We start from the raw sequence: 17,085 nt of genomic DNA, 5'->3' as shown, positions 1-17,085 counted from the left end.
ATTGACAGAAATTACCCACTCCTCCATTTTCAGACAAGTAATTAAATACAAACAATAGACACTCAGGTGGACAAGAAAGACTCCATCTGCAGCTTCTGCCTTTCACATCTCGTGGCAGAAGTGTGATTGTTGCCCTTCCAGTTAAAGGGCTATGTATGACTGAGGGGCTACCGTTTACTCTTAGCCTTCACGCTAGCAGAAGAGAAAACTTGAAGCACTGCAAAAACGCATAGAAGCCTTTTCCTTGTTCAGCAGGCACGTTTATCTTCTCATTCATTTTGTCTGAATAAGTACGCATAATAGACGTTTCCCTTGAGCATGTGGTAAATTACTAAGGATAAGCAGGAGGGCTGTCCAGAAGTGTCTTATCCCGCTCTCTGAAAGGCACAGGTCAGCTGGGAAGATTATAAGAGTAGCCAAGTGTAGAGACCAGAGTCTGAGCCAGGGAAAGGTACAAACACGAGGTTACCAAACACAAAGGGTTACCCAAGAAGAGGAGACAGGTATGAACTGAATAGTCAAGCCATCAAATCAGAACCCACTGGATATGAGGGGTGAGGTTCTCAAACAGAAGGGCAGCAGCTAAGAATGAGGCCAGAACCAAGTGCTAGCCAGACGGGGAAGCTGAGCCCCGTAAAGCAGGCAGGAGGTGGGAGACAGTGGGCTTGTTGCCTAGTTCCTGTGTCCACGGGCACAGGCATAGCCTGAGCCTTGAAAATTACAGTGAGGAAAGCAAAGGGCAAGTATGAGGGATCGTGGGCAGAAGTCGGGGTGAGATTAAAAAACAGTCTTTCACAGGTAGTCCAAAAAGTCTTTACAGTTTTCATGGAATCCCTAAATCCTATTGGTAAGTCATTTTCCCCCCTGAGTTTCTTATTCAAACAGAGATAATGATAGACACATATAGCCCTGGAGTTGGTTATAATAGGTAATGCAGTAGTAATTATGCAACTCTGGGTGTGTCTTTACTTTCTTCCAAATGTGTTTTCTTTCTAGAGGCTTAACTATCTCAGAGCCTTAGTTTGAATTCCAACTGAAACAGACCCCAAGACAAAGATTCAAGGGCAAGTAATTTATTGGAGAAGCAATCTGGGTAGAAAGGTGAGGAAGTAAGACAGAGAAAAGAAGGCAGCCGATAAAGGTTTGCATTATCAAGGAAGTTAGATCTGAGCAGGACTGAGATTAGATCTCAGTCCTGCTGGGAAACTGGGAGGCCTCAGAGTGAGCCCTGTGCTGGTGATGGAAATGGAATATTTGTGCACCAATTCTCCGGTCACTCATTGGTCAGGGCTGCCATAGGATGTTCATCCCCTGGTACATCACCACTGCCATGCAGGCAAGCAGGCAAAAACAATCATGGCAGCCAGAGAATGCCTCTTGGCCAAAAAAAAAACCCAAAAAAACTACAGACGATGGCAGTTAAGCCAGCCTATATGGAATTGGTAAGGGAAGGGGTAGGGGCAAGGTGGCCTCTGCTATACCCAGGGAGTGATTTGGCTAACTGTCCTGGTCTTCAGCTCATATAGCAAAAATATGGTAGATAGGAAATGAGTATCCTCATCAAACTCTTGACCTGGACTCGCCTGCTGGGTCTAGATGGAAAGCTTAGAAGAAACCTTCGAGATTCCTTCACATGCTTTTCTCCCCTGAAATTAGATTTTGCCCTTCAAGAGGAAATAGGATCGTAACGGAATCCCGTATTTTATTAAAGCACACACTCACTCAGAAGTTCCAAACCTTTAGCACTGGAAAGATATTTCCAAGCAGGAAGGGGAAGCTGGACCAGACAGCTTGGAATTCAGTCGTCAAGGGAGCAGCATGGCCTTTGAAATGTTTGGAGAAATTGAAACTGCTTCCTCCTTCTCCAGCCTGGGTCTGAGGGTGAAGTTTCCAGCGTATTCCTCTGAGTCTTACCAGGCTCTTCCAGGGTGTGGAGGTTCTTTGAGGGAGGCGCATCTGTGAGGTCAAGAATCTCTTTCCTGCGGTGGGTGGGAAAAACCAGAAGGTGATTTAGAAAGCTGTCCAAAAGGACTTCTTGCCCTACCCCATCAGCCTCTGGTACTAATAAATACATTTTAACGTTCAGAATTGTCCCCAGATCTCTCCAAGTGATCTTTTAGAGACTTGGTTTTGTGAAAGTAGCCTTGGGATCTGGAGCCGTCATAAAAGGCTTCCACCCTGGCAAACTCCACCATGATTTTGAAATTCGACTCTCGCTTTTGCCCGTGAGGAAGCCGTTGTAATAATAAGGAATAATCGTTACAGACACTGGTGATTTGTATGAAATTTTTCTTGAGTTTATTATTTAATAAAGAACATTCAGAAATAGGGGTGTAAAAAACGTCATTTATGTCACAGATGAAAAAGCCACATATATGTATTAATGGAATTCATTCACTGGTTTATGGACCCGAACTTCTCTTGGGACTCTACAAATCCACATGCATATAGACCCCTCTCCATTTGACAGGAGTGCAGATTAGTCACCAAATAGTATGTGTGACTAGCCCAAGATTATTCAGAATTCTCTGGTGGGCTCACTAAGGGACTTTCTTTGGTAGCGTAGAGCTTAGAAACATTTTGAAGGAAGACAGCTCAGAGGTTTGCGGCGATGTTGGTTGGTTGTGCTTTTGCTGAACAGACGATTTTAGAGACACCTGGGCCATCCTCTCTGCACAAAGAATCTTTGTAAACGTTTCCTCTAGTCAGCACTTTCCCATTATAGGAATGGTTAAAATGATCAGGTGTCCTCCCCCAAACAGATGTTTATTTCTGCCAAAACACTGTAAAGAGCATCCGTCTTGAAGACGTTAGAGGAACAGATACTCGCAGCTGAAAGGTGTACTCGGCTTGTTAAGACTTGGCCAGATAAACCCTTTATGTTTAGGGAGTTATTTTGCATGAAGCTAGTGCCTGGAGAGCGTGTGTGGGTCATTCCCTACGTAGTGTGGATGCAGCTTGGGGAGGAGAAGGTCTTAAAGGGCTGGTGAGGATTTATTTTGAGCTCCCAGTTGTTCAAAAGAAAAGAATATACAGAAGAGTATATTCCTGCCAGAGGTTCAGAGAAACCTGGACATAGCCGTTGTTTCTTTTGTTTCAGGAAACAAAGCAGGAGATTTGCCGGAGCCCTACACACTGGGAAGCTCTAAATGTAGTCATGCTCTTTGGTTATTTATAGCCCATGGGCTCCGCCCACCCTCCCTTCTATTATCTCCCAGCCCTCTCCCCCCAACCATGCCATATTTAGATCTGAAGCGTCATCTTCAGACTCTGTGTGACCACAGCAAGGTTGTGCCTCTGAGAAGCGTGGCAGGATATGTTTTTTTTTTTTTTTTTTTGCCTAGTGGAGGAGATAACCATTTGGGATATTTTCACCTTCTGGGGGATAAGGCTTGGCTCTGTGTAAGAAACCCAACTAGTAGGCAGGATCTCTTTGACATTATTTTATAGAAAGACATATTTTTGTCACAATCTGGTATTTGTTGCAAAAAAAGCACTGCTGTCATATATTACCAACTTTTTTGGAGTAGATTCTTTAAAAACTGGATGTCTGTCCACTAGAGAGGCATTATTTTATTCATATTTGGGTAAAATAAAAATTTTAGTTAACAACAACAAAATTTTTCATCCAGAAAGATCTATGATACCTGAGAAAGGAGATATTTGAAGATATATCAGGAAATTACCAAAACAAAACAATACTGGGTTTGATACTAATTTTAATAATAGCTAAATAAGTGCTAAGCATATTTCATGTGTTACTTTGTTTCATCACCAGTTTCCATACCAGGTGTGTAGTAGCATTCCCATTTTACAGATAAGGAAGCTGAGGTTTAGAGAATTAAACAACCTATGTAAGGTCCCTGAGCTGGCCAGGTTTCAGACTCAGGTGGCCTGACTCCTGGGCCAGTGCTTGTAACTATTTTCCTAATGCCCTTAAATGCAGTTCTCTGATGGCTCATGTTATCTTGTGTGTGTGAAGGTAGCATTGATGATGATTGTGACCTAGGCATCTGCAGGTCACTGGAAAGGCCAGTGCACGTGATGTCACCCATTATAAAAACAGAGGCCTTATTGCTCATTAAACTCCAGGTCTTGATTCAGAAATATCAGCAGAACCTCTTTGTCTGTTGCTTATGGTGGAACAGAGTTCTCTCCTACATTCTCTTGCTACTGAAAGCCAGTCATATGGCTGAAAAGAATAAGTTTGCAAGCCACAGACCGGTTTTAAGTAAGGTGTTCTTCTGCTATCTACGATTTTATTCCATTAGGATAATTTCCTTTCTTTCCCTTTTCTCCTGAAAGCACTTTATAAAACCACAGCTCTGCAGAAACTGCCCTTGTCACCCTTCAGTTGCATCCCTGCCCATGAGTACAGCATCGGGATGAGCCGACACTCTCTGTATGGCCGGAGTGGGGAAGGATACACTCCAGGTATGGCAGGGGGAGTGGGGGAGGGCTTTGTTTATGGGGGATAAAAAAAAAGCAAACAGTGAGAGATAAGTTCTCAGGTCTTCTGTTGAGACCAGCATATCGTTGTTCATCTAGGACAAATAACTTTAGCCTTGTCCCTTTTCAGAGCTGAAAAAATACTCTTTTCTTAGAAAATACCCAACTGACACCTGCGTGTTTTCTTTCCAGCGAAAGGTGATACTGTGGGGTTTGTATTAAAGAATTTAACGTTTCACTGTTTTCTTCTTCTTCTTCAAGTGGTACTGGGTGTAGCTAAGCTGTCGCAGACTTGCTGTCAAGGTTGCATGTTTAAAAAGAAACAACCCGTTTTCTTAAAACCGGGGCAAAATCCTGGCATTTTTAGGGACAGGTTTTCTCTGAAGGAGGGAGGAGAAAAATATGGGGAATAATGAATTCATCAAGTTGAAAATGCACGAGGCAGTGAAGCGCTCAGGCTTCAATACATGCCAAATGGAAAGAGAGCTCCCATTACTGTTGAGATGCACAGACACAGCCCCGCTAATCGCTTGGTCATGCTTGGGAGACACTAAGTCGTCACAGGCCGTGACATGGTGAGAACAGGGTGCCAGGGGTTTGTTGTAAGAAAAAATTGTTGATTTAACATCCATAACCAGCAGCATTGCCTTCCCCGACCCTCATCCTCAGATGACAAGCCTTAGTGGGAAAAATGCTTGTGTGTCTGTATGTTTAACTCTTTAGGTTCAAGCCAATTGGAAATCATATGGGAGGTAGAAAATTGTGGAGTAAGTGACTACTTGAACTAAGAGATTAATTTATGTTTATTTTCACAATTTGTTGTTTCTTATATATGTAGGTGTGTAGTATTCAATGTAAAATCATAATAGTTAACATTTATTGAAGAGTTGATTTTGTGCCAGGTACTGTTTTGAGTTATTTACCTGTCGTGAGGCTGTCCTCACGACAGCCCTATGAAGTAGGGACCAAAATTGTCTCTACTCTATAGAAGATAAGTAGCCTGCCCAAGGTCACATAGCTAATGAGTAGTGGAACCAAATTTGGAACTGAGATTGTCTGACACTGAAGCCTCTACTGTTGACCACTGTGCCTTGTATTCGATTATGTCCTTTGAGAAATCCAATGAAACCAGAGGACAAATTAGTCAAAGGGACATCATAGTGTACTTTTTCATTCTTTCAACATACATTTTACTGAATATTGTGCTTATGGTAGAGTGGAAAGACAGACACACCCGTAACTCCAACGTAATGCTGTTCCTGCTGTAATGGAAAGGTACATCGGGGCCAGGGTTGACATGGAGGAAAAGTCAGCTCATCTTTGGGAATTGCTTCCATGGGCGTGGCTATATAACCAGTGACTAGCATGTTATCTGGCTAGATCTTACTAGGTACTCAATACATATTATAGTCAGGAAAGGAAGCAAATACATAACATTTGATCCGAGATTTTATGGGTTAAGAATAGTTTTCCTATGGACAAGGTGAGAAAAGCATTACAAAATGAGAGAAGAACGGGTGTAAAGACAGGAGAGCACGGGGGATGTTTTGGAAACTGTACTGGTTCTATGGAGCTGGAGTACACAATGGAAGATGGCTGAGTGGAGGCAAGAGAGGGACAAGACTGTTCACTTAACAGGCAGACTTGCTGCTGACATTGTGTACCATGCAATGGGCTGTGGGTGTACCTGGAGGAGTGAGGGATACCACTGAAGCCATGTGAGACTCTGGAGGAGTGGTCCAGTTGAGGTTAGGGAAGCAATGCCTTGGATGATGGATTGAAGGGTTGGGGGAGTGGTCAAGAATGGAGTCTATTGGAATAGTCTTGGATAAGGTTATGTGGGTGTGAACTGGTATGGTGCCTGCAGAGTTGGAGTGGTGGGATATGCTTAAGCACTCTTCAGAGAGACTGGTCATTCATTAGATATGAGGAAAGAGGAGATGGGAGGAACTGAAGGTTGATTTCTGGTTTGAAAAAAAATTAGTAAGCCATTAATTTTTTTATTGAAGTATAGTTGATTTACAATATTGTGTTAATTTCAGATGTACAGCAAAGTAATTGTTATACATACATAGTTTTTTCAGATTCTTTTTCATTGTAGGTTCTTACAAGATACTGAATATAGCTCTCTGTGCTATATGGTAAATTGTTGTTTATTTTATAATATATACAGTGATGTATATCTGCTAATCCCAAACTCCTAATTTATCTCTCCCCTCCTTCCTCTTTGGTAACCATAAGTTTGTTTTCTATGTCTGTGAGTCTGTTTCTGTTTAGTAAATAAATTCCCTTGTATTATTTTTAGACTCTACACATAAGGGATATCATATATTTGCCTTTCTGTGTCTGACTTACTTCACTTAGTATGATAATCTCTAGGTCCATCCATGTTGCTGCGAATGACATTATTTCATTCTTTTTTATGGCCGAGTAGTATTCCATTGTGTGTGTGTGTGTGTGTGTGTGTATGTGTGTGTGTATGCCACATCTTCTGTATCCATTCATCTGTTGATGAACACTTAGGTTGCTTCCATGTCTTGGCTATTGTGAATAGTGCTGCTGTGAACATTGGGGTGCATGTATCTTTTCCAAATAGAGTTTTCTCCAGATATATGCCCAGGAGTGGGATTGCTGGGTCATATGGTAGTTCTATTTGTAGTTTTTTAAGGAACCTCCATACTGTTCTCCATAGTGGCTGCACCAGTTTACATTCAAGTGGGGCTACTTTAGACGTGGTGATTAGGGGAAGCCTCTGAGGAAGGAGGTGCTACGATGCAGTGACCTGCTGGGTAAAGCAGAGCGTATAGGGAAGCATCTAGCACAGTGCTTGGCAGGTGGTTAGCGCTTAATCAGTGGTCACTATCGTTATAACTCCTATCATCATTATCCTCAACAACAATGGGGCCTCTGTGCCCTTTCGAAATTTGGGGAGCCTGTAAAGTCTTATAGGAAGCTTGGTTGAGAGCGCATGTATAATGGAATTCTCTATCTGTATATATCAAGATGTTATATTTTCAGTTACAATTTAGCTTTGGAGATAGCTAATAATGTTGAAAGGAAAATCAGCAAAAGCTGATTGTTCTGTGTGGTTAAATATCTTGCCATGTTCCCCCTTCAGTACCATTAAACCTATCTTGCTCACCTACTTGTGTCGGACACTGCGCTAGGCACTGGGGAAACAAAAACGTAAAACTGAGTCTTTGCCTTCAGGAAGCTTAGAATCTTAATATTTTCCCTAAAAAGTCATTCATTTTATGAGGGTTATAAAAAATGGAACAGATTTGGGTTAAAAATTGTGCGTTTAATTTGGTCAGGTTTGAGCTTCCTTTGGGACATGTATCTGGAGTTATCTGTAAGACAGTTGAACACACACGACCCAAAGTTAGGCAACAGGGCTGTGTTTGAATAAGAGCCATCAGCAGACATGGAGGTCACAGCTAGTGAATTTTACTAAGCAAGGTTATCATCCCATGCATGATGGAGTAACACAGCGGGCAGGCATTAGTATTACACCAACAGGCAGGACAGAATAGGGTTTAGTAGCCGATAGACGGGGTTGTTGAAAGGACTTCATGAAAGAAGAGATTTGGGACTAGAAAGTTAGACTTTAACTGGGTGGAAAGAAAAGAAGGGGAAATAATAATTTTGTATGGAAAAGTCCTCAGGTTTAGCAAAGTGATGTTTTAGAAGCTTCCCTTGGGAGGTACACATTTCAAATACTGGATTGTTTGGTTCTGGACAGTGCTTTAGGGATTACTTTAAAAAGAAGTAGGGCCTCAGTGAAACACATGCATGTGTATTAAATCACTATTAAACCTTTCTCTGAAATTGGACAGCTGACTATGTGTAATGCGTTGGTAATGGTTATCCTCTAAAACAAAATTTCAATTTTCATCCCAATTATGAAACATTTATTGTAGTTCTTATTACGGTGCCAGTCATAGTTTTGAGTACTTTACACCTGTTACCCATTTAGTTTTCACAACACTCCTGTGAGGTAGGGACTCTTATTGTCTCCGTTTTCCAGAGGAGGAAACAGAGGCACAGAGTTTGAGTGATTTGCCAAGTGACTACTAAGTGGCTGGTTCTGGACTTTGAATCTGGAAGTTCTGGCTCCACTACTGTACCCTGTATTGTCTCCCTGATATCATGGCCCGAAGACCGAAGAATCTAAGAATCTGGCTGTGACTGAGCTTTCCATCTCTTGAGAACACCAAAGTGATACTTATCCTGGCAAATCACAGGCTAGTGGGACTAAGTAATACTGTATTGGGACGTATGTACGGTGCCAGATCTCAAAGCAGAACTCTGGTGAGTCCAGGGAGAGGCTGATTGCCCATAAGGCCAGTCCCGAATCACACCTTTACCACCTTCAAGGAAAGGCCCGTGCGGGACGTCCCCACCATGATCTGAGGGGCTGGAGGAGGTAGTGCCAGAGAAAGGGGAGTGCTAGAGGGACTTTTCCGTTGTCAAAATCAGGCCAGTCTAAGCTACATCTTCAGTATACCTGGCTAGCTCCCAGGAGAAAAGGAAGGAGGGAAGGGGGAGGGGAAGGGAGAGAGAGCAGGGAGGTGACTTCTCTTCTCTAAGGTGGGCTGGCTATTCAGACCTGACCAGTAGAGGAAAAGAGGCTCCAGCCCCTGTGTACTTGGTCACTGTGGCCTTTACCCCCCTGAGTGTTTCACCTCTTTAAGCACATAGCCTAATCAGCCCCAGAAAAAGACGGAGGAGAGAAGACAATAAAGGAAAAGGACTTTGGACTTGTTCAAGGAGCCCACATGGCCCACAGCGTCTCACTTCATCAATGGCTACACAGAAAAAAATTCCTTTTCAGTGCAAGGTACCTGTACATTAGGGAAGCAGCTTGGGGTTCATGCACCAGGATGGCTCTTTCTGCCCTGTCATCAAGGAGGTTGGCAGTTAGCCTTGCACACAGCGTTGGGGAACTAAGCCCAACGTGGGGTTGGCCACGGGGTCCGAACTGTGGATGAAGATTAAAAGATGGATATTGGATGTGCCTTTGCAGAGCTGAGCCCACGATGTCCAGGAGATCTTTCTTGATCCTGGTAAAATTAGTGGAGCACATTTGAATAGATGCCATTTTATTCCCTGTGTGACAAGAGTTTGGAAGATGTGGGTTTTAATACCAAGTTTAACTCTAACTGGCTGGCAACCAGCACACTTGTTCTGTGAAGGCCAGATGGTAAATGTTTTCTGTTTCTCTTCAACTCTGCCATTGTAGTGCAAAAGCTGCCTTAGGTAAGTATGTAAATGAATGAGCTTGGCCGAGTCCCAGCAGAACTTTACTTTAAAAAGCAGGTGGGGGATGGGACGATGGAAGATGGGAGAGGCAGATTTGGACCGACTTCATAGTCTTGCCATCCCTTGTTTTAGGCAAACGACTTGACTTCCCTAGTGTCTCAGTCCCCTCATTCCTCTAGTTGGTTGATTATTCTCACCCAGCAAGTCAGGAGGTTGCAAATACCTAGCATAATAAATAGTTCATAAAAGAAGGAAGGCTGGATGCAGAGGTGCCAGCCAGCTGTGGGACCTTGGCCTTGTACTTACTCTCAGTTTTTTGAGGACTTTTTCAGCTCTCACATTCTATGTAGAAGAGTTTGAAAAAGTGCTTTGCAAATATAAAGTAAAATCAAAGCTATAAGTGTCGCTAAAACTTTCTTTAAAAAACTAGTCCACTTCGGACTTCCCTGGTGGTCCAGTGGTTCTGTGCTTCCAGTGCAGGAGACATGGGTTCGATCCCTGGTCGGGGACGTAAGATTCCACATGCCTCGCAGTGCAGCCAAAAAGTTAAAACCAAAACCAAACAAACAAGAAAGCTAGTCCACCTCATTCCTTAGGTTAAAAAGCATAATCCTCACTGGAAAATTAGTTTGTGTACTCTTTAATTTGTAATAATTTTTCCTCCTAATATCATTAGGTTGCATTAGAACTTGACTCCTATGAGCTTGACAGATAAGATCCAGTTCCCTAGCAGGAGGCAGAGGAAATGCGCCAGTCTGGAGGATGGCAAAGAAAGTGTCTCCTAAAAAACATTTAAGCCAATAATACATACTTGCTTCAATAGTATTCCTAGAATTTCTCTAAACAGTACAAGAAACAGACGTAAAAGAAAAAGAGATGACATTCCATTGCCTTTAACCCTTTTATGAATATAAATGTAAAAAGTACTGAACACAGTATAGGACAGATAATGATTCCATCTTCACTCTAGATACTGTATCCTCTGGGGTCCACCGTGATTAATCTAATAGAGAGAGGGGGTAGCTCCATATTCACTTATTTCCCCTCTAGTGCACTTGATTTAAGGCAGGATACAGAATGGGACGTGCCTACACACTCTCCTTCCTTATGAAAGTCATAAGAGTAATAAGGAAGAAAGACAGATTCATGTGAGTCCAATCCATCGTTTAAGCACAAAACAATACACAAAGCTCATTATTGAAGAGTAATAAAAATGAGTCTATGTGGCAGTTAGGTTCCTACAAATAAATTTGCCACCAACGCTGCTGTTGCCTGTCTTTGTGATATGAAGAGATGAATGCTACCTTTGTTCAGTGAGCCCATAATTAAGAGGTGTTTAACACTGAAGCCTATTGCTTTAAAAAGATATTGCTGTGTAAATGTCAGACCAGTGGAGACGCTGGGTTATGAAGGTTACAACAGCCGAAGGTAAGCTTAATGAAACAGCCAATGGCACTGACATGGTTTAGCGATTCAGCCAATAGCTTAAGCGTTTACAGCCTCATGGAGTAGCATCCTAGTTTCTTTCCAACTTCTTTTTATTTTAAGCTGGGAGTGTTGGAGTGGATGGGGGAGGGGAGTAATATGTGTGTGGTATACACACACACGTACATGCCTTTTTAGGAGCATTTGCTCCTTGGATATACTGAGGGATACTTATATAGCTTAAAGTGAGTATTAATTTATCGTTATTAAAGTGATTTTTATTTTGCATATTTGTACATCTTTAGTTCCTAACAATTTCTTCATACTTTTTTGTATTAGCACTAGCAATTTTGTTGGATACACTTTTCCAAGTAACTTGGATTGGATGTTTCTATTAGTTGGTGTTAGATAAATTGCAAGACATGCTCTGAAGTAGATTTCATCCCTGCGAGAACTGCAGAGCCAACGAACTTCCAAAAGATGGTTGGCTCTCTCATGGAGAGCAGTCCTTTTTGCAATATTTGTTGTAGGGTAAGATGATTTGATGTTGAGCTTTCAGGGTGGGAGGTTAAGGTGATCTGTCCCAGGAATCTGCTCCTTGAAATGGAATACGTAAAGAATCTTACAGGGGATGGCATACAGTAGATGCTCAACAAACGTGGTGCTTTCATATTGAGTCCTTATTCCATCAGTTGCCTGTTTTTGAATCTCTTAGGTTAAGGATAGCTCTTTGTAATCAAAGAGACTAGATCCCAGACCTCTGTGTCTCTGGTATCTCCTCTCAAGGCTTAAACATGGAGCGGCAGGATACAGAAATGTTGAGTATTGAAGTGAGTAGTTTCAGAATTCTGTGTGTGCCTTTTTAATGAGCAATGCGTATTTCCAATGTGTCTGAGAATCATTGATTTCTCTAAGTAGAGACCAGAGCCAGAATAAAGGAAGGCCCTCTCCAAGAGCCTCCTCCGAATTACAGGACAACCACATCACTATAGAAGAATTTATGGCTTCCATCACCTGAGCTCAACCCTTGCTCCGGGCTTTCTGGTTTGCTTCCTTTGGGATCTTGCCTTTACCAAAAATTAAACAGAAGTTGCCTTTTTTGTCTCCCCCTTTCCAAATCTGCCCTGGATCTGACCATACTGTTGTATTAAAAAGGTGGTAAAAGGGTATGGAAAGAAGAATGTAGAACAATGATTATTCCTTGGGTGATAAAGTAATCCGGTCTCATTTCTGAGTCCCCACTCAATGTTTGTTTTTATTAAATATGTCTGTAAGGGCAACTGTTCTGAGTATATTACCCAAGATTCCAAGATGATAATTAACTAGCTTTGCTGCAGAATCGGTAGGAGGAACAAAAATATGCATCTGCTGACTAAGAATGACACAAATTTGTTAACTAAAACAGATAGTCTCGATAGTTTAAGCAAATATCATATGGTGTTTAAATCCTATCTGCAGTTATCTTTTTGGGGAAAAAAAAACTATAAATTACTTTTTAAAGTATGTTGGTAGCCTGCTGAGAAAATTCTGGAAAAAAAAGGAAGGGTAACCCAGAAACTGCCCTCCCTGTCCTCGGAGGGGAGAGAAAAGAGAAAGAGAATGATGGGGGGTGGGGAGGGAAAGAAACCTGTGTACCTCGTCCAGGGGAAAGTAATTGAAAATGCTAATTCTGTGCCCACAGACTACAACTTTGAAGGACAGGTCCTTGTCATTGGACTCCTCGAGAAACAGCAGAGCAGAAATAAAAATAGATCATTGACCAAAAATATCCCTTTCCAACTGAGAAGTTTTAAAGTACTGCTGCCCATTTTTCTGTTTAAAAAATTATAAACCAGCTCTTTTATTCTTTATCATGATTTGGAGAGTAATGTATATGTGGTTTAGGAATAGAACTATTATGAATCTCAGTTTACAGAATGTTGAAATATTTTTACGGCTGTTCTTTTTCTCTTTGGAAAAAGGAATTATCGGCAAGGGTCAAGTTCAGGTTATTGTCAAATAAGGAATTTCAGAGGCTCAAGTCAATTAGCAATTTTTGGAAAGATGAACATAGATGGAAGTTACCTACTTTTTTCTTTAAATAAACAGAAATGTTAATGATAATGATTGCAATTACAGTAATAATTCCTTTGCACTTTAAGCTCAAGAGTCACACTGGGGTTTATAACCAGTGGGATGGGAATAGTCACGGCAACAGAGTTTTGGAAAGTGCACTGATCATATAGTGCATTAAAAACTACCCATATGGGGCTTCCCTGGTGGCGCAGTGGTTGAGGGTCTGCCTGCCAATGCGGGGGACGCGGGTTCGTGTCCCGGTCCGGGAGGATCCCACATGCCGCGCAGAGCGGCTGGGCCCGTGAGCCATGACCGCTGAGCCTGCGCGTCCGGAGCCTGTGCTCCTCAACGGGAGAGGCCACAACAGTGAGAGGCCCACGTACTGCAAAAAAAAAAATTAATTAAAAACTAGCCATATGTTGACTGGTACTTTCATAGGCCTACTGGCTCATGAGAAACAAGGATGTTGTTAGGAACTTACGGTTACCAAAGGCGAAAGGGGGTGGGGAAGGGATAAATTAGGAGTTTGGGATCAGCAGATACAAACTACTTTATATAAAATAGATAAACAACAAAGCCCTACTGTGTAACACAGGGAACTATATTCAATATCCTGTAATAAACCATAATGGAAAAGAATATGAAAAAGAATATATATGTATGTATAACTGAATCACTTTGCTGTATAGCAGAAACTAACACAACATTGTAAATCAGCTATACTTAAGTAAAAAAAAAAAGACTTGTTAGAAGGCAGAGCTGGATTTGGCATCTGTTTCTTCTTTTTTTCTTTCTTTTCTTTTATTCTTTCACATATATTTATTGATCCAGCACTGATCTGGGTAAAGAACAGGGAATGTGAGAGACAGAGCCTCTGCTGGCATAGAGCTTACATTCTAGTAACAAAGAGAACAACTAAGGAAAGATAGCAGACAGTATGTGCAATGGAAAAGAATAGAGTGAGGGGAGGAGAGTTGGGATTTGAATTTACCCAGGGTGGTCAGGGAAGACTCCATTGAGGTGACGTTTGCAAAAAGACCTGAAGCCACTGAGGGAGTGGTTACGTGGATGCCTGGGAGGGGTGATTTCAGGTGGTGGGAACAGCAGATGCAAACATTCTGAGGAAGGGTGGTGCCTGGATTGTTCCAGCAAAGCAAGAACAGCGATGGGACTGGAGTGAAGAGAACTCAGGGAAGAACAGTGAGAGGGGGTGTCAAGGGAGACATGGGGGTGGGGCTCCGTGGTCATTGAGGTCACTGTCATGGCTATGGCTTGTACTCTGAATGAGATGAAGCCAATTACAGGATTTTGAGGAGGGGAATGGCATCATCTGACATTTATAAAGGATCCTTCCAGCAGCTGTTGAGAGAAACAAGGGCAGAGACTGAGAAACTCCCTAGGAGGCCACTGTTACAATGCAGGGAGAGGTGACAGTGGCTAGGACCCTTGAGGTCCACATGGAGGCAGTGGGGGAAATGGTTGGGGGGTCTCTGGATAGACTTTGAAGGTCGTGCCAATAGGATGTGTGATGGTTTAGATGTGAGGTCGGAGAGAAAGAAAACCTTTGAATTGCAGACTCTCATTCCACAACCATCAAAACCTTAAACAATTTCTCTGTTATCAACTATAACAACAAAAACATATATGTGCCTTGGACTGTATTTTAAAAACTAAAATGCTTTTATTTATATTATCAGTAGGTATCCATGCAGTAGGTATTCATTCATCTTTTGGACTAACAGAGGCCCTGTGATATTAAATAATCTGGCCAGGTTTATATAGCCTGTCAATGGCAGAGCAGACACTTAAACTCATCTACAAAATTGCTCTCATAAAGATCATCTTCGTTATTAAGTGCTGGGACCGTAGCTATGGGGTTCCAGCATTTCAGTTATCCAAAGGGTCCTTTGAGGAGTTGAGTCAGTGCAAAACATCTCAAATACTGTTGTTAGGAGTTATTATAGTATTGAAAATATATAATCTTTTGTGTATGAAGAGAGAGGTGCTGACCTACAGAGAAGAACATTTGGCCATGCACTTAGCATTCTTTTTTTTTCTGGTAGCTAGCGATTAATTTACCCAGTTTTGGCCACTTCACTCTTATCCACTGACTCTTCTGTAACCAACCCATCGTCCATTATTTGCGGCTTAGAGATGCCTTCTGAATTACTGGAATAGAGCAAGACTAATTAACCTAACCAACAATTAAAAATATGACTTCAACCCCTGACAGGTTGCTGACCAGCTGACTAACCAATCACAATTACAGTCTTTTACGGATGTGGACAACTGACATTGTTTTAGCATATCAAGTGCTTTGGCGCTTGCAAAAGTCAGCTGTCCACATTTATTGGTCAGATGGATGGAACCAAGGCTGAAGAGCAAGTTGGACGATCTATTAATAGAAAATAATGTAAATAGAAGAAAAGCCCTATCAATTGAATTCATCAGAGGTAATAATATCTAAATACCTTAACCTCAAATCATTAGTCTGGAATATCTCAATCAATATGGATTCTCTCAAAAATCAGTTTGCTGCTACAAATATGATTAATAATTCACAAGTCATGGGCCTTCAGGCTAGAAAACGTGAGCGTAGCTGAAGGAAAAGAGGTAATCTCCACCTCAGATAAGATTTCAATTAAAAGAAGAGAAAGTCTACAAAATATAGTTTAAACATTTTAGTTGAGACATGACGATCTTTTACGCGTGTGTGTTTTGAGCTGGGTGTCCTACTGGGGAGATACCAATTTAGTTCAGTTTCATTGTTCACTTTTAGATCAGAGCTATTTAGCTCTTTTCCTGAAGATCATAAATATTTTATTAAAATAAACCATAGCAGATTTCTGTTTTACTTACTAGATTAAAAACGATAATTTAAAATGGCTAATGACTGATGTCAAATCATACAGACATTCTTCTCTGTAGTACTAGAGAGGAAGGACATATGAATCTTATAAGACATTTTGGTAACTGTTTCAAGCCTTTTCTGTTTTATATCAGAGAAGGTGATATCGTTTTGTAAATTTTGCCTTTGGAGTGGTCCTTGCCCATAGTCATCAGTTTGCATCGTGTGAATTCCCAGTCCTTGTAATTCTTCCTAACATGTCACTTTCAGGATCAATCTGTTCTCTGAAAAGATGTTTTGAAGCCTGGCTTCATGAGAGCTCTCTCCTCTCCTGCAAGTTTACAGTGTGGGCTAATTACAATGGCCAGTGGGTTTCCAAGAGTCAGTGGATAAGAATGAATTACTAATAATTCTTATAGGTCGTGTTTTGATTCTCTTCACTCTCCATTCTCCATCAAGAGTCTTCTGTCCCAAGAATCTCTTATGAGAAGAAACTGTTGTTTATTTTTGTTGTGGTTGTTTTTCCCTCGAACAGCAATTTTTGCAGCCTCTGACTAAAATGTTCTTCTACATTATTTTATAACGGAATAGATAACTATTGGAATGGGGGTTGCCAGGGTCACTGCTGTACACCCAGGAGAATGTCCTGTCGCCTGAATGACTTGGTTCTGCCCTCACCCTGGGCCACACCCCCATGTAGGGCTGGGTGACCTTTCTGTCTATTTGCATAATCTTCCTTCCTTGGATTTATTCTCCATGCCTGGGTCAAAAAATGGGGCTCATTAATAAACATTTATTGAGCACCAACAGGGTATTATATTCCAAATATATTCCCTTCCCTGTAGGCTTGGAATCCACAGTTTTAGCTCCCAGAGTCACCTCTGCCCTGGTTTTGAGAAGAGTAAGTTATCTAAGCAATTGAAAGGACATTCAAATATTTGTGAACTTCAAAGGGAGATAGTCCTTCATCTAAAATGTCCTTTTAGATGGTCAAAATTTCCAAATACTCCACTTGTCCAGTAAAGCCCAGTGAACTGTGAGTTCCT

At 41.6% G+C, this 17,085-nt stretch overlaps 1 protein-coding gene across 20 annotated transcripts in view; it reads left to right on the top strand.

Moving 5' to 3' along the window:
* The window catches only part of ESRRG (estrogen related receptor gamma), a 640,838-nt gene that overhangs the window by 149,237 nt on the left and 474,516 nt on the right, over window positions 1–17,085 (top strand). For 6 of the 20 annotated variants that reach the window (XM_060296652.1, XM_060296555.1, XM_060296599.1 and 3 more), the window contains exon 2: window positions 4,306–4,434. The exons of the other annotated variants lie outside the window; for them this stretch is intronic. The gene's annotated coding sequence lies outside the window, so the exon portion shown is untranslated. The remainder of the gene's footprint in view (window positions 1–4,305; window positions 4,435–17,085) is intronic. 20 annotated transcript variants of the gene reach the window in all.

This window comes from Globicephala melas, chromosome 1 (genome assembly GCF_963455315.2).
Source record: "Globicephala melas chromosome 1, mGloMel1.2, whole genome shotgun sequence".
Lineage (NCBI taxonomy): Eukaryota > Metazoa > Chordata > Mammalia > Artiodactyla > Delphinidae > Globicephala > Globicephala melas.
This window is presented reverse-complemented; position numbering and strand designations above follow the sequence as displayed.